Source organism: Podarcis erhardii (genome assembly GCF_964252035.2).
Source record: "Podarcis erhardii genome assembly, chromosome: 15".
Taxonomy (NCBI): Eukaryota; Metazoa; Chordata; class Lepidosauria; order Squamata; family Lacertidae; genus Podarcis; species Podarcis erhardii.
The window spans coordinates 33,660,893-33,678,644 of record NC_138505.1 but is presented as its reverse complement, the minus strand read 5'-3'; the positions used below and the strand labels follow the sequence as shown (position 1 = coordinate 33,678,644).

General features: G+C 42.2%; 1 protein-coding gene and 1 long non-coding RNA gene across 12 annotated transcripts in view; one reads left to right on the top strand and one right to left on the bottom strand.

The window, feature by feature from the left end:
• FBRSL1 (fibrosin like 1) overlaps nt 1–17,752 on the top strand; it is a 791,131-nt gene that overhangs the window by 230,911 nt on the left and 542,468 nt on the right. The gene's annotated exons all lie outside the window — the stretch shown is intronic.
• Nucleotides 810–10,474, bottom strand: LOC309330809. 2 transcript variants are annotated; one of them, XR_014151596.1, is made up of 5 exons: nt 9,206–10,474; nt 8,422–8,472; nt 6,883–7,022; nt 2,758–2,877; nt 810–2,469 (listed from the first exon to the last, which is right to left on the bottom strand). It is a non-coding gene; the product is annotated as an uncharacterized lncRNA (long non-coding RNA). The 2 variants fall into 2 exon arrangements; XR_014151597.1 differs by lacking the exon at nt 8,422–8,472 and having other exon boundaries at nt 9,233–10,474.

The following is a 17,752-nucleotide window of genomic DNA, read 5'->3' as shown; positions in this document are numbered from 1 at the left end:
CGTATCTTTGAAGCTCTTCGCAGTTTGGGACTAGGATATTTGATAGTTTAGCCTGCCTTTGTCATTGTCAGTGGCCCTCCTTCTGGGAAAGGGCCTTCTTGGTGGTGGTGTTCCAGAGGCCTGCCTTTTATCTTCTCCCATGTCATTTTCTGAGGTATTTTAATTGTCATTCTCCTGTGTCTAGTTACAAGCTGCCCACACATCTAGTGGTTTTACTGGTTTTTTTTCTTATGCCTTGATTATGATTGCTTATGGTTGCTCTTTTTTATATTATTATCCCTCTTGAAATTATGTTTTTTGTTGTTGTAAGCACTCCTGGGAAAATGTTGCTTTTGTTGTGGGAGAAGGAAGAATAGAAGGGCAGGGTATGAATATTTTGTAATACAATAGTCTTGTATCCTACTCAGAACAGTCCTGTTGCAGTTAATAAACATAGCTGACTTATGTTCCTCAATTCCAACAGGTCTACTCTGATTAGAACTTTATTGTTTTTATTTGTTAAATTTATTGGTCACTTTTTTACCACTGCAACTCAAAGCGACAGAGTATTTTAAGTAAAAAACTAAAACATGGACATAAACACACACACACACATGTAAAGTATATATGCATCTGTGTGTAATGTGTGTATATATACATACATTAAAACCAGCATTGAAATCAACAACAAATATTAAAATATCCCATCCATGCGTAAAGGACCTAGGCAGGTAAAAGCCAAAGACCTGCCTAAAGATATGTAACAATTGCACCAGGCAAGCCTACATTAAAGTAGACAAATAACAAATTACAAGAAGGATCAGTAAACCTTTATCATAATCACATGTCAGATTTTCTTTTGTGAATGAAATAAAATGGTTTCAACCAGTTTATAATAGCCAAAAATCAAATATAGGGCTTGTGGTGTATTTAAACAAGGCTTAGATCAACTCCACAGATGTTCAGTGCCCAGGGGTTCAGTGCCTGGCACCCAGAAACTCATGACACAGGGGAGTCTGGTACCCACAAACTCATAACATTCCACTTCCTTGCAGCCTAAGGAAAGCTGTTTATTGGCAGAACACAGTGGGAAGAAACTGAAAGAAACAGGGGGATGAGGAGGTCTAAGGGTGAAGTCTTGCTCCTGTCCATCATAATACTGGACAGATTACTACAGGGTGTTGAGAGGGGTTATTTTTAACTATTAAGTAAGAAACAGCAGCCATAGTTCAGGCTAGAAGTGTTTTCCCTTGGTGACCCCGCCATGTTGAAAAGTGTGTGTGTTTGCAAGGTGTATCCTGTCCTGTCCAGAAATGCACCGTGCTAGATGAAGCCTGCTCAAGATATTTTCTAAATAAATTGAATAAAGCCACTTAACCCACTGAAAGATATATTTGAAAAATGAATATTAAGAGGAGCCATGCCTCTTGTAAAGCAAGGTAGCTACTGGTGTCATGTCCTCCATTGTGACACATTCCCCTGCTGAGTGACTTGGCTGAGGACTTTGGGAAGAACAGCTATTTGTGGATAGTTCAGGTGATAGAAGGTGATTTTTGACAACCCAAGTATTTTTTCCCGTTCTATGAAGAAAGATTATTCATCTAAAGTGTAAGTAGAATTCCTAATTCTTTCTGGATTCTGCTTCTTTGGCTGTCCCTCAAAATTCAGAAACATAGGGAACCAGGTCATGGTTATATTAAGTTTTAAAGATTGTCCTCAGGACCACCTTAGATGCTTTGAGGGAAATGACTTGCCTTCTCCCTTGCGGGCATCATCACAAGAAGGGCATCTCCCAATTTTGGAGGGTTCTTTGACAAGATGCCCTCCTCTGTGGGTTCAACTGCATGGGGGAGCCACCAATGAAAAGGCCCGTTCTCATGTTGGATATAACCTGTGGGAACTTGCTGGTAGGGATATGGGACAAATATGATTCACTTGGCATTTAAAGGCAAGCCTAGCTAATCCATACCTTCCAAAACCATACACAAATCAAAACACAGCCACCCCTCAAAATTCGTGTTTCTCTAAATCTTGGAATGCAATTCTCTAGCCATGCAATGTGTACAAAATGTCTACATTAGTGAAACTAATGTTTAAAAATGCATTTTACAGAGGGAAACTGCTTTGCAAATATCTGATTAGGCAAAATTGCATACAATTATTATCAGGAGAAGTTTGCACTAAAATGCTGCTGGATTTTGATGTTTTTGTTTTAATTTAAAGAATTCAAATTGGTGTGGCAATGTGGGGAATCCAAATTTAAGAATGGAAAAATAAGAAACAGAGAAACCAAACCTGACAGGTTTGCCCATCCCTGCTTAGAAGCTGTTGAGTCCAACAACCTGCTCAAAGCAGTATCTGCACTGCTGGGTGCAACTGCAACGCCCCGACAGATGTGAGTGTGTGTGTGGTGTGGTTTACAAACACAATTTTCGTATGCTTTCTGTGATTCGGTGTTCTCCTGTGTGGTGCCTGGCGGCGAATTTAGAGCTGTAAAGAGAGAGAGAGAGGCAAGGAGTGCTGGAGAATGTGAGAGGCATACCGATTTGGGCTGTTCCCCCTCTCCCCTCCCTGCTCGAGGCCTCCAGCCGTTTCCCCCATGCATTCAAAATTTGACAATGCATTTAACAAACTCCTGAGATGGCAGTAGTCTAGCCTGCCAGTCATACACAATGGGGGCTGCCCCAGCAGCCTTTGCTTGAACTAACATGTTTGTTCAAAGCTAAGGAGGTGAAGAGAGAAAAGCACCAGGGGGGTGGCAGGCCATTTATCACTTACAGCTGCTCATCTGGGATGTTTGCAGGGGGAACTTGGTGCTCAGTCATCAGCTTGATAGTTCCATGGCTGCAGAAGCAGCATTTGTATTGCTAGCAGCAAAGGTTTCCTCACTTGCTGTCCCTGATAAGAGAGAAAAGCTGGGCTAAAATAGCCTCCAGAAATTCTCCACCTTATCTGTCGGTATAGAAACTGGTGAGTGGGGGTGGGGGAGATATTTTTATTTTATTTTTTAAAAATTAGTATATTTAAAAAAAAACAATTAATAGGAAGAGGTGGGGAAAGGAGCAAAGGAAGGAAACACACATAGCCTGCGGGGGCCACATTCCCTTCTGGGCAACTTTCCAGGGGCCATAAGCTGGTGGTAGGCAGATCTCCCTTTGTTTCAGTGTTGCCCTTCTTGAACTCGTTGGGGAAGAGGATGGAGACCAAACTAAAATTAATTGGCTCTGCCTGCCACTGGCTCTGCCAACACCACGCCACACCTTTAAAGTACAATTAACACACTATTACAGCACATAGCTTCCTCCAAAGAATCACGGGAACTGTAGTTTACTGCCTCACAGAGCTCCAATTCTCACCATACTCAACGAACTACAGTTGCCAAGATTCTTTGAGAAAAGCAATGTGGTTTAAATGCCTTTTAAATGCATGCTGTAATTGTGACCTTGTTCTTTTTCCCTTCAGCCCTACCAGTCTCAATGGGAACCAGCCAGCCCTAAACCTAGGCCTCATTCTGGGGCATTGGGCATGTGGAAAATGGTGGTTACAACCGCCGATAAAGATTGCTGAAGATAGTCTACGAAACTGCTCTCTATTTTTACATAAACAGTACTCCACACTGCAACATTTTGTTGCAGATCCCACTCGGTTTATATATACAGCAGAACTTCATCAGGCTTGCCGATGGGGTTTTTCTTACATGTTTTTAAAGTGGGTTTTCCACCTGGTTGGTTTTCACCCAGAAGCACCCTTTAAAAACAGCAAGCAATCCGTTGGAGGCAAATCTCAGACTAGCTTTCTCCCTCCCAGTTCAGACACTGCCTGATTTGAGAAACATGCAGCTGCTGCTGGCACCCTCTCTGCCCTTTTCGCTTCTCCTTGACTGCTCCTCCTGCAATTAAGCATCCTATATAGAACTGTAAATGCAGCCAGGCAGGAAAGAAAGACCTAGCTAAGCTAGTGAAGTTCAGCTTAAATGTAAAGGCAAGCGGAATGGAGGAAAGAGGAAGTGGGAAATAGTGTTGTTCCAACTTCCTCCTTCAGCTCTATGCACTTTTCAGTGGAGAAAAAGACAACATCTATAAGCACCTCATGACCAAGGGGGCAGAGACAGGACCTTGGGGACTTTGTGTACTCCAGGGGAAGACCTCAAGGGCCCCATTGCTCCCATAGGCACTCTGTTGTTGACCCCCTGCTTTAAAGACTAGCAAATTGCATCTGTTGAAGTGGAGCGAGTAGCCCACAAAAGGTTATGCCATAGCAAATTTGTTAGTCCTGTGAGTTTCATTCAAGAAAATGTATGGTCCTATTTGGTTGCAGTGGTGTCTTTTTCAAAGAGGGACAGATTTGATGAAGTGACGGGCCGTGAGGTGAAGTTGTTGAGCTTTTTTAGGATTTTACCCCAAACTTGTTGAGCTTTTTTTTAGGATTGAAGTTGTTGAGGGTTTTTACCCAAGAAATAAACTGCCACGGGGGCAGGATTAAACCGACTGGCAGGCTGGATTAAGCCCCCAAAACAGACTTTGGACATGCGAGTTCAGAGCTTTCAAAATGGCACCCAGCAATGTGCCTGTTTCAGGGGGGTCGAGGAGGGTGGTGTTCCCCATTGTTAAGTTCTTAGTTCAGCCTGAAAGCCGCTGCCACATGCTCTGAAGTCACAGATGGCTCTCTCCTGTTCATTCCTAGTAATCTGCAAGGCACAGAGAATTCGCAGCTGCCTAAGAAACCACTGGGGAGCCCCAGCACAAAGTGTTGAAATGGGCAATACAGTATTTAGTCATTAGGGCCGCTCATCTAAAGAACTAAAATAAGGCTCATTTCAATCAATAGCAATCTGTTTGCACTGTCAGGAACTAATTTAAAAATCTGCTTTAAGTCCCGGTTAGGCATTTTGATGCTGAAAGCAGAATACAAAGTGCAGGGGAACTGTTGAGCATGGTGCGGCAGTGGCAGCAGGGAGGGAGTTAGAAAACAACCGAGTAAGGGGGAAACCCTGTCATTTTAACAGAGCTTATCCTGGTGTGTTAAAGCTTCTTACTGCCAGCCCTGAGCACACAGCTCAGCGGCACGTCTATGCGAAAAAAAGAAGCAAGCGATGCTTGGCTTGCTAAATACATGGTTCTTCCTCATTTAAGCATTTGTTTGAAGAGGTGGGACAGCAACATTGAGAGGAATAGCAGCAGGTACAGGTTGCCTAGGGAGAAAGGGGCTGTTTGCATTGGCGTCCATTATGGGGGTGGCTTTCTTTCTTTCTTTTTTAAAAAGAATATTTTCTAGAACTTGAGCTAGGAGGCAAAATGTACAGGCTCTATTCTTTTCAATTTTTTTCTGAGAAACTATCCTGCCGCCTCCCCCCCCCACTTTCATTGTTTTAATTTGTCGTCATTCCCTCTATCTCTGTGAAAACCCATAGCTGTTTGCTTCTGGAGATGGCATTTCAGGGGCTAAGGGTTCTCCCTGCTACACATCTGGGCCTACCACATCAATTTTCCCCATGCTAGAGAGTAGCATGGTTGCTAAGCAACCCCTTCTGGGCCTAGCGCCTCCTGTCAGGTTAGAAGAGGGAGTTGGGAAATTTGAAAGGTAGGGCCCCATCTGTCAGGCATCCTTTCCCTTACCTGAGTTCTAGTTCTAGACAGGCCTGAATAATTGCTAGCTTTAAAATAAAATAAAAAATCAGAAGGGAGAGCAGCTGTGTTGACTTTACCCCAATAGCCTTCGCTGCAACATCAGATCTCTTTTCTACCCGCCACTGTATAATCCAGTGAACAGCACAATCTTACATACTGAGAAGTTCATTTGTGTCCTGTGCTCCCTTATAATGGAGAACCCACAGCCATAGCCCAGACCAGCCCAAGACATTTTTCTGCCTGAGGTGAAACAGAAAATGTCCACACAGATCACCCCGCCATGCAACCTGACAAGCACATTGATAGCTACCAGCTCCTATAATCTGAGGCGCACCCTCTTCATCCTTTTTAAATGTATTTGTTCATTGTTGTCGAACACATGCTGAGCAGCGAATTGGACTTGATTATTTCAAAAGTCTGTTCAAACCCTAAAATGCTTTGATTCCAATCGGAACGAAAGCCCCAGTACTTTGCAAATTAACTGCAGTTTGAGGACCTTGCAAATGAGAATTTTTACTTGGGTGAAAAAGGACCTATGATTCAGAGGAGCTTACCCCCAGGAAAGTGTGCATAGGATTTGGTTGTTTGTTCCTGGGGGTTTAAAAGAAAACCTTGACCCGCCCAGTGCCCAAACCCAGACACATGACTTTATCCAGAGCATCCTGGGAACTGTAGTTAAGGGTGATGAGAATTGTAGCTACATTTCCCAAAATTCTTTGGGTAAAGTCATGTGCTTTAAATGTATGGTGTGTACACAGCCTGGGACTTCCAAGGCTGCCCAGTGAACTTTGTAGCCATGTGCACACACTATATACCTTCAGTGCACACTTTTGAAGCACATTGACACTCAGAAAAAGTATGTTCACATTATTTTTTCCCTCAGAGAGTTAAAATTCCCAGCAAACCTTAACAAACTACAATGCCCATAATTCTTTGTGGGTGGTAAATATGCTTCAGATATGCTTTAAAGGTATAGGGTGTGTACAGCCATAGTCCAGTAGTGTTTATGCCAAGGTCTTGGGCAGAGATAGGTCTTTCTCATCACCTGTTACCTGACGCTTTTACATGGAGTGGTCAGAGATTGACACTGGGATGTTATTCATGCAAACCACATACTGTGCTACTTCCAGATATGGCCCTTCCAGATTCAATTCAAAATTGTGAGCCATCAATTTTGTGAATAGGAGGAGAGAAGAGTTGTTGAACCTCTGTTACACAGCACAAAAATAAAATAAAATAAAAGCTTCCTTTTGACGAAACCTCTTTTGCAAAACACCTTTAACACCCGTGCCTGCTCATTAGCTGATCAGTAGCAAACTCCAAACAGGCCATGGTTCATCAAATACGGTCCCAGCCCTAGAGCAGTGTCTTGAAGAACAAAGTGCTCTCCCTCTCTCTCTCTCTCTCTCTCTCTCTCTCTCTCTCTCTCATCCTCTGAGCAGCTTTCTGTGTAGACATAAAATGGATCTCATTACAATGACTGCTTTGAAATGAGGAGACAGAAAATTTTGTTGCTAACAACTTTTATGACATCAGGCTCCATAAAAAGGTTGTTGTTGGTCATTGCTTACATTATTATAAAAGAAGAGCTAAATGGTTTGTAATTTAGGGAAGCAGATTTAATTACATGAAGTAATTTACAGAAAGCCGTAATTGTATCTCAGACTCTCTCCTTCCCTTGGATTTAATTGGCAAACTCAGTACACCAGCCTTGCAGTCCTCCCCCCCCCCACCCTCTTTGTTGTATGCAAAATCCTTTCTTTATTTGGGAGGAAAAGGCAGGCACCTTCTGTTATGTCACCTTGGCCTCAGATAATAAGAAAACAAAAATTAAACAAGAAGTTAGCATTGAATAGGGCTGGCTTGTTTTGCAGGAAGATGCTGCACCATGATGTTCAGCTGTTCAGTAGTTGAAATTGAAGAAATTAGCTTGCTTATAAATGTAGAGGCCCTTTGTGTTCTCTCTAGTAATTACAGTACTTCTGAGTTAACTGGAAAAGCTTGTACGAAACACACTCAGTCCTTTAAACTTGGAAACAACTGGAGCCTAACAGAATTTTCCTGCTAGGAATGCATCTACTTGATCATTTTTTAATATCTTCCATCCTGGTCCCCTCCAGAAAGTTTGGGCCACAACTCCCATCATCCCTGACCACTACTCACTCAGACGGGGGATGACCTGGAACGCCCTCCCATCAGATGTCAAAGAGACAAACAACTACCTGACATTCAAAGACATCTTAAGGCAGCCCTGTTCAGGGAAGTTTTTAATGTGTGACATCTTAGTGTATTTTTGGTCTTTGTGGAAGCCACCCAGAGTGGCTGTGGAAACCCAGCCAGATGGGTGGGGTACAATTTATTATTATTATTATTATTATTATTATTATTATTATTATTATTATTATGAGAGTTGTAGTCGAAAGCATCTGTCAAGCATCAAATTGGACAATGCTTACAACCTTAAAAACAACAACCAGTTTTACAGTAAGGTACATAGTTCCATATAAGCAGCTGCCTTAGACAAGGTTGGACTATTTGACCATCTAGCCCAGTATGGCCTACTACTCTTGCAGCAGTTCTCTGGGCAGAATGTGTTTTCCATCATCCCATCCTTTTTTAGATGGGATTCCAACAATTGAACACGGAGCCTTCTTCATGAAAGCCATGTGCTGTACCACTGCTTTATGGCTCCTCCTGTTAAGGGCATGATCATTGCCTGTTGACTGTATATGTTATAGAATCACAGCCTTGAAAGGGATCTTGGAGGTCATCTAATTTAACATGAATTCTCAATGCAGGATTCAGCTACACTGACCGTAACAGATGGCAGTCCACTTCTGCTTAAATACTTCCAGCAAAGGAGAGCCTGTTACCGGAAAAATCCGAGGGCTCCCTTGAACAAAAAGTAAAGACACCAACCAGAGTAAATTGGAGCAAATCAGCACCCTGTAGGCTTGGCCTTTATTGAACTGTTGCAACAGGGTGCTCCCCTCACTTGCAGATGAGAGAAAAGACCCAGAAGAATAGTGTGCAAGGTCTTATAAAAACTTTTGAAATTCCCCTCCTCTAGGTCTAGCCCACCCCCAGAAACATCATGCATACATTACAGAAAGGAGGGGTTGAGGGAGGAGTTGGTGGTAACCTGAGTGTCTTGTCACCTGGCTGGTTCCTCCTTTCCCCCTCCCCATGAGTCACTTCCAGGAGACAAAGGGGAGTTTGCAGTTTCCTGCCCCCAGAGGGAAGAGCTGATCATTGTCCTTTGTTCCAGTCCATGCTGAATCCACTCCCATATGCAAGTTCTTTGTGATCTTGACTGTCTTCTGTCTGGGATCATCAGGGTTGGCATAACAACTGGGCAGGGCTCCTGTGGATGTGCTGAGATAGTGAAGGGATTATGGCTGACCAGAACCAAGCCACCCCCTTTTGATAGTCCTTGTCATATGGAATAAAATAAAAATGGAAAAGTGCAAATCCGATGTATGGTTGATTTTTTTCCTATGAATTTATAACAGAAGTGTGGCGTATGTAGTGTGTGAGTGTGAGTGTGTGTGAAGTTTGTACAAACAGAATGATGGGGAGGGGGGGTTCCTGCTACAAGCCCACCACCTCCTGAGACAGTCTCTTACCATTAGGGAGCTTCTCCTAATGCTACAGCAAAATCTGCTTCTCTACATTTTTCATCCATTAGTTCTTTGTCTTGCTTTTTGGAACAACACAGAACAATCCTACTCCATCTTCTGCATGACTACAAGGGGTTAACCCATTGTGATGTCACAGTTCATCTGTGCAATCGCCACATCGTCCTTCCCAGAATTCGTATTGTTAGCAAAGTTCTTCAAATATAATGCAGATGGAAGAAAAACAGTGTATAATTTGAGAAAGGAACAGCGGCATTCAACTGAAACACTCAGAAGAAAAACTCCCTTAAAACTAGGCAGCCAGTCAAAACAGGTACTCCCTCAGTGAAGCTCATGCTACTCTTCATCGTTGCTAAGCAACACCCCACTTCTTGGAGCATAGATGCAATAAGCGATTAAATAATAAATAGGGTTGTTCTGTGTTCTCTGCTTCCTGGGGAACTTTAAGATACCACGCAAAAAAAATTAAAATCTAGCTGTGGAGCTGCGATACTGCAGCTGAAAGTGCTCTCTTGAGGACAGGAAGCTATTGGGAACCGTCCAGGACTGTGTGCTGTGGCAGTATTATTAACCTCAAGCATTCAAAAGATCTGTGTCAACTGCAACCACAAATTATAGGATGGGATTAAAAATAATGATAGTGTTTAGGGTGGGGGCGAGGGAGAATAATAGTCTGAGGTTTCTTTTCTCTGCCTCCCTCTCTCCCTCTCCTCCTGCCTTCTGAACCTTTTCACTTACATTCAGCTGTGCAGCGGCTATAAGCAAAGTGCTGGCAGCAGCATTCTTTAGCCCATTGAACTGTGGTGCATCCATTTGTGGAAACCTTTAAGAAAAGAAAGGCTGTGTTACAATCTACTCTGGTTCACAGTGGATTAAAATGTGCTCTTGAAGGAAGTGGGGGTGGGGGGGCATATGGCCTACAGGTTTCTGAAGTGCTACCCTCCATCTACTCTCATGCCTTGAGTTGCCCTGATGTGTCTTGACCACAGTTGTTAAGAAAGGATTCTTTCTCTAATGATGGAACAGATTCTCAAGCGAGGCTTGACTGGTCCTTCCTTCCCTGCCTTTTATGTTGGCTTTAATCCAACTGATTTTTGTTTTTTATTTTATTTTATTTTATTGTAATTTAGCCAGTTAGATTTTTAAAGTCATGCTTTTAGCCTGCTGTTAAGGACAGAATTAACACCACCCATTTAATAATTCTTGGGGGGGGGTGCTTACTAATCTTTCTATCTTGGAATCCCAATCACGATTTATTTATTTTAAATATTTTCTGTTTTAAATGCTTGGAATGCCAGCTTTGCAATGATTAGTATTTGTTTATGTAAATATGTTTTTATATACCCTGTTTTGTGGGGTGGAGCCTATGTTATTATTGCTGAATCAATATTTTTTGGGGGAAGAATTAGGGCAAAACAGAGAATTCAAATATAATGCAGCAAAAGTATAAAGCCTCACTAAGGATTCAATTATTTATTTATTATTATTACATTTATATTCCACCTTTCCTCCAAGGAACTCAAAGTGGCATGCGCGCGCTCTCTCTCTCTCTCTCTCTCTCTCTCTCTCTCTCTCCATTTTGTCCTCATAACAACCTTGTGAGGTAGGTCAGGCTGAGAGAGAGGATGCTTCCAAATGCAATCCACCCATTTTCTGGAAGTATTAGACAGTGTTGCAACAAACACGTTGCAGTGTATTTTTCCACCAGTTTCCTTATTGCAAGCAAGTGAGGGCTTGACCACCTTAATATCACTTGATTTGATAGGAGAAGCTTTGATAGCAGATTTTGGAATAATTATCTTTTGTCAGTACAGATCAAAGCTGAATTAGGAATCTTTCTCTTCTTCCTACCTTACCCCTACTAACAGTCTATCACTGACCACCAAGATTCGGTCAGATCTAACATCCCTACTGGAGCAGATTTATACTTATTGTGAGGATTTTAATGCCCAAATTGAAGGAACTGCAAAGGGTCTATTGCTACCTTTAAGGCTTATACTTGGAATATATTTTCCTAACCTCACACTGTTCTTTGGACAAGAAATATAATGCACAGGGCCTGAAATTGTTGGAATTCATATTCTAGCCTAATTTATTTATTCTTTGTGGTAGTCCTGTAGACATATCTAAGGGTCAGTGCACTTATTTGAACAAACATGGTAGAACTGCTGTCAATCATATTATAGTCTCTCCTTTATTCACTTTTGTGAATGCCTTTGAAGTGTTAGAATGAACAGAAAGTAACCATTTTCCAATAGCAATGACCATAGTATGTGCTTTAGAATGCATAACAGCAACCAACTCTACAAGAGTGTACACAGCTATGGCAGGTGTGAAAAGGCTGAAATGGTCTCACAGAGAGTTATAATCTCACAGTTATAATCTGACAAGCTTCCATCAACTTTTTATGAGCAGATTGCCAAATCTCATTGATGTCTTTCCACAAATTCTCACAGAGCTCAGGCCTATTTGATAACTTCAATAACTACACACAATCAGCACATCTTGGCTGGTTTGACGTGTCAATGCATAGTGCCTAAGAAAGTTCTGGCTAAGACAGTTAGGGATTTGCATAAGAATCCATCAGGAATCTATAGAAATATTGATCAAATGTAGATTGGAAAACAGGAGTCTGAAGTGAGTTCACCATAGGAATGGAAGCTTCTACCTCTACCTCTGATTGGGTTAAATATTTTCCCAATATATTTGGTGGTAAGTTTGGATAATCATATGTACCAGCAACCTTCCTGAATGGCAACTAGCCTCCGATAGTGAGATAAAGGCCCTTATTTCCTGCCTGAAATTAAGTAAAGCCCCTGGAGAAGATATACCATATTTGTCCGTGTATAAGACTAGGATTTTTCCAAAAAAATAATGTCCCAAATTTGGGGGCATCCTATACACAGATAGACCTTTCCCCATTTTCTTAAATCGGAGTCCCCAAAAATAGGGGGTGTCTTATACCTGGGGAACATCTTATAGACTGAAAAATATGGTAGTTGCAATTGAAAATATTCAACCCCCATTGCAAATTGGGTTTATTATCAAAATTTACAGACTTTCAGCTGTTTGCAATGGGCAAACCAAACCAAACCAGTTGAAAGTTACAATTTCAGTTGATTTTGGGGGAACCATTTGAAGCATCCATTGTGTTGAGCTATTTCAATTGCTTCTGTTTGATTTGCTCATTGCAAACAGCTGAAAGTCTGTAAATTTTGATAATAAACCTGATTTGGAATGGGGGTTGAATAACTTCAATTGCAACTGTATGCTTCCACCTGAGCTCTATAAGGAATACTTAGAATGGTGGGTGCCTATCCTAGCTAGCTTATTTAACATTGATTTTATTTATTTATTTATTTGCTTGTTTGTTTGTTTAAAGCTGCTCTTTAGCAGCTTACAAATCACCAAAAAAGAGAGAGAGAATCCTTGCCGTCAGGCTTGCAAGGCATGACACAATAGGAATATTGATTAGGAGGGACCAGGAGGAAATAAGCAAATGCAGGGTCAAGTTCTTAGTTGCAAGTTGGAATGGAAAACCTCAATAAGTATTAGACGAATTCATGGAAGATAAGGCTATCAGCAGCTACAAGCTATGATAGCTATGTTCTGTCTCTAGTGCTGTAGGCAGTGTATCTCTGAATACCTGTGCTTGGAATCACAGGAGGAGGGAATGCTGTTGCATGTCAATCCTGCTTTCAAGCCTCCCACAGGCATCTGGTTGGCCGCTGTGAGAATAGGATGGACTAGATGAGCCACCGGCCAGAGAGGCCAGGCTCTGTTGTTCTTCACACAGTGCCTATTTCAATTGGAATCAGTACGCACAAGAGGCAGGGATGTCCACAGACTTTGATTGCTTTGAAAGAGCATGAGACAAATTCATGGAGGATGACACTGTCCCAGATGGATCTGTTCCACTCCACAGCTGGAGGTGGTATGCTTTGGAATGGCAATGCTGGAAGCTGCAGGAGGGGAGGGTGCTGTTGAGCTCAGGCTCCACTTGTGAGCTTCCCGTGAGCATATGTGAGATGCTGGACTGGATGGGCCACTGGCCTGTTCTAGCAGTTGTATCTTAAGTTAAGGAGAGGACTCCATTGCTGGTCTGACAGAGTAGCCCTACATCCCTTCTCTTCCGCTGGCAGGTGACAATTGCGGGAGGGAGAAGACCAGCTTTTTAGCAGAGCTAACATTGACCCTGTGTCTCCCTCCTTTCCTTTCCTTTCCTTTCCTTTCCTTTCCTTTCCTTTCCTTTCCTTTCCTTTCCTTTCCTTCCCTTCCCTTCCCTTCCCTTCCCTTCCCTTTCCTTCCCTTCCCTTCCCCTTCCCCTTCCCCTTCCCCTTCCCCTTCCCCTTCCCCTTCCCCTTCCCCTTCCCCTTCCCCTTCCCCTTCCCCTTCCCTTTCCTTTCCTTTCCTGACGCAGCTTGATGCAGTGGCTGCTATTAGCCACTCCTGATCTAAGGCAGGAGTCCTCAACCTTGTCACTCCAGATGTACCTTTAGCTCAAACGTTGTTTTTGTTTTTGTTGTTGTTAAATTTCTATATTGCACTTCATCTGAAGATCCCAGGGCAGTTTACGATATAAAACATGTATTTAAAGACCCGCTTTTAAAGCTTACACTATATATTTTTATGGTGTTCTACACTGTTGATCTTAACCGTCTTTTTAATTTTTTTTGTAATATGCCAGACAATTATGAACTATTTTAATAAAATAAACAAGGTTGAGCCATGTAACTAGATATCTATACATACACAAATACTCTCTGTATTTGAATGTTTGTAAATACCTGTTTCTTTAATCGAGAATTTCTAAGTTTTAATTTATATTGTTGGAAAATGCTTAGAGGTTTTCTTAAAATTAAACAGCATATATGTTAAGGGACATGGGTGGTGCTGTGGGTTAAACCACAGAGCCTAGGACTTGCCGATCAGAAGGTCAGCAGTTTGAATCCCCGCAACGGGGTGAGCTCCCGTTGCTCGGTCCCTGCTCCTGCCTACCTAGCAGTTTGAAAGCACGTCAAAGTGCAAGTAGATAAATAGGTACCGCTCCAGCGGGAAGGTAAACGGCGTTTCCATGCGCTGCTCTGGTTCGCCAGAAGCGGCTTAGTCATGCTGGCCACATGACCTGGAAGCTGTACGCCGGCTCCCTCGGCCAATAAAGCGAGTTGAGCGCTGCAACCCCAGAGTCGGTCACGACTGGACCTAACGGTCAGGGGTCCCTTTACCTTTACCTTACATTATGTTAAAATAAAACAAAAGTGGTGGCAGTGCTGCAGCTGTGACCCACTTTAGGTCATGCCAGGAATTGCCAGCAAGATTCAGAGGCCCTCCAGATGTTGGGCTCCAACTCCCATCAGCACCAGTATTTTTAAGGCTTGATGGGAATTGCAGCCCAGCCCTGCAACATCTGGAGGGCCACAGGCTCCCAGCCACTGTGGCAGCGAGTGACCCTCCCATCCTTCCTGCGTAAAGTTATATTTGGGGGAAAGGATGTTACCGCCATGGTGAGAGTGCCCCTGAGAGAGAATAAATCTCCTTTCTCACTCTGTAAAGAGAACAAACAGTACATCTGTTCCTGACCAGTGATCCCTGTTTCCCCTCGCGCGCGCGTGCGCGCGCACACACACACACACACACAGAGAGAGAGAGAGAGAGAGAGAGAGAGAGTCCTGTGAGGAAAAGCAGTGGTTCTGTATGTCTGAACTGGCACATCATGAGCTAGAGAGGAAGAGAGAGATGGTCCTAGCCAGCTCTTGTTTAAAGCCTTTTAATGATGTGGGTCTGACTCTGCTGGGTTTTCTCACAGAAGCGTACAAAAGAGATGCTTGTTTTCCAGCGCTCAGTGGTGCTTGCGTTGCAAAATGCAGCTCGAGGCAATACTACTGTATTCCCACTTCCCTCACACCCCACACCCCTCCTCCTCCTCCTCTTCCATGCATTTCCATTTCCAGAACTGTGATTCTTCAGGGAGCCAATTTTCATACTGCTAACTGATGGATGGTTTACATGAACTGTTGAGAATACACACAGCTTGACTAAGCACATCTCTTGATTTCAGGACATCTTTTTTAAAAAAACAACAACCCACACCCTCTGTTTTTCATGTGCAAGGTTTTCTAGCAAGGTTACTTGTCACCACAAGGGCAGTGGGGAGATGATGGCTCTGGGCTATTTGTTAAGCAAAGTCAGCTCTCCAAACCCTCTTCTGTGCAAAGGAGGAAGGCCTGGAAACCAGCTGAAACCATTGGGGAGAGGGGGAGTCACAACATTCCCCTCCAAGAACAAGAAGGATTCCTGAGGGTGAAGATGCTTGTTTGTTGAGCAAATGTTTAGCTTCGAGTTAGAAACATTCGTGTCAAAACAACAATCGTGTGGCATCAGCAACAAATTTATTATAGTATAAGCTTTTAAGGACTAGGGTCTGTTTCATCAGATGCTTGATAAACGTTGAATATTGACATGAGCTTTAATCTAGGGTTCACCTTATCACTGATTTTGTTTTTTTTTTTTTAAATAATTTTTATTAATTTTCATAAAACCAAAAAACACACAAATAAACAACACATGACTTCCCCACGCCTCCCCTTCACTGCACCCCTGTTTCAGAAATTTTTAGCAATCCTTCATTCCTTTTCAATATTTCGTTTCCCTCAAAATTTTCTTAACTTAACTATTTACAGCTATAGTTCTTTATTTCTTGACCCTTAACATTTTATCAGTCCGAAATTTTGCAACAGTTCTTAAGATATAGTTTAAATTTTTTCCAGTCTTCTTCCACCGTCTCTCTCCTTTGATCACGGATTCTGCTGGTCATCTCTGCCAGTCCCATAAATTCAGTCACCTTCGTCTGCCATTCTTCCAGAGTAGGTAATTCTTGCATCTTCCAATACTTTGCCAGGAGAATTCTTGCTGCTGTGGTTGCGTACATAAAAAAGGTTTTATCTTTCTTTGGTACCAATTGGCCGACCATGCCCAAGAGAAAAGCCTCTGGTTTCTTTGCAAATGTCCACTTAAGGACTTTCTTAATTTCATTATAGATCATTTCCCAGTAGGCTTTAACCTTTGGGCAGGTCCACCAAAGATGATAGAAAGTTCCTTCGCATTCATTACATTTCCAGCATTTATTATTGGGCAAATGATATATCTTTGCAAGCTTGACTGGAGTCATGTACCACCTATAGATCATTTTCATTATGTTTTCTTTCTTTTTGGTTCCCATTTCTCCTTAACATAGATCACCACTCCTCTTTTCTTAACCTTATCTGAGGAAATAAATTCCAGTCCTAATCTTTTATTTGTCAAAAGTTTTCTATGTATTCTGGCAATATGAGTTTCTTGCAAACATATTATGTCTAATTGCTCTTTCTTTAATATATGAAACACTTGAGTCCTTTTTCGGGGATGGTTAAGACCATTGCAGTTCCAACTCAGAAGTTGCAGAGACATATTTGTTATTGGGTGTCTTTTCCACCAACCGCTCCAAGTTCTTGTTCCTGATCAGTCGGTGCTGGAGTCAGTCCAAATGATAAGTTTGCAATATCCGGTATTTCCCTCTCACTCACGGTTCCTTTCTGAAAGTCCTCAAAATTTCTCTCCAGAAAATGTTCCTTATCTTGAATTGTTTTTATTTTAATTTTCTTCCCTTTAAAGTTAAAGGACAACCCTTGTGGGAACTCCCATCTGAATGGAGTGTTGTTTTGTTTCAGCAAGTCCACTAAGTCTTTAAATTGAGTCCTCACTCCCAAAAAATATTTAGGAATATCTTTGTAAATCTGTATTTGAGAATTCTTAATAATCAGTGCCTTCTGGAAATGTAGGTTCAGACCTTATCACTGATTTTGATTGCTTTTTGAATATCTTAAATGGTTTTTTTCTGTTTCATTTTTACTGATAATTTTATTGTTTTATTCTTTTTGTAAACCGCTTTGATCTAGCCTGGTTTTATTACAACCAATTGGGAAATAAATAATTTTTGGGAAATAAATGTTATCTGCCTAAGTTGGCAGGTATATACATATATGCACAGGAGGGGGGGAGAGTGGAATAAACTGCAAAAATTACAGACTGTAACAACTGTATTAGAGCATAAATGTATGTAAAACAATTACAGCGACCAATCCCATATCAGTGACTGTGATAGCACATACATTCTAGTGTTGGTAAGCTATTTAACAACAGTAGTGGGTTAACAACCCATTATCTCAATTCAGGCTGCAAGTAATAGATTTGAATTTGCTGTTCCCAGAGGAGCAGCTGTCTTAGGGTGCAAGCTCATTGATATCTCGGTTTATTGCACCAAGCTTTAGGGTTGGGGGAGTTTGGATATGGTGGTCTCCTTTCACCCCACCTAGAACAGCTCTGCCAGGCTAAAGTCACTCCACTGGCACTGAGTTCCCCATTCCGCCTGCTGGTAGTAAAAGTGGTAGCAGCCTGCAGAAAACCCAGAAATGGAACATTCTGAGCAGTGTTCGAAATTCCCCAGCTGCCAGGCGCGTTTTGCGTGGGTCC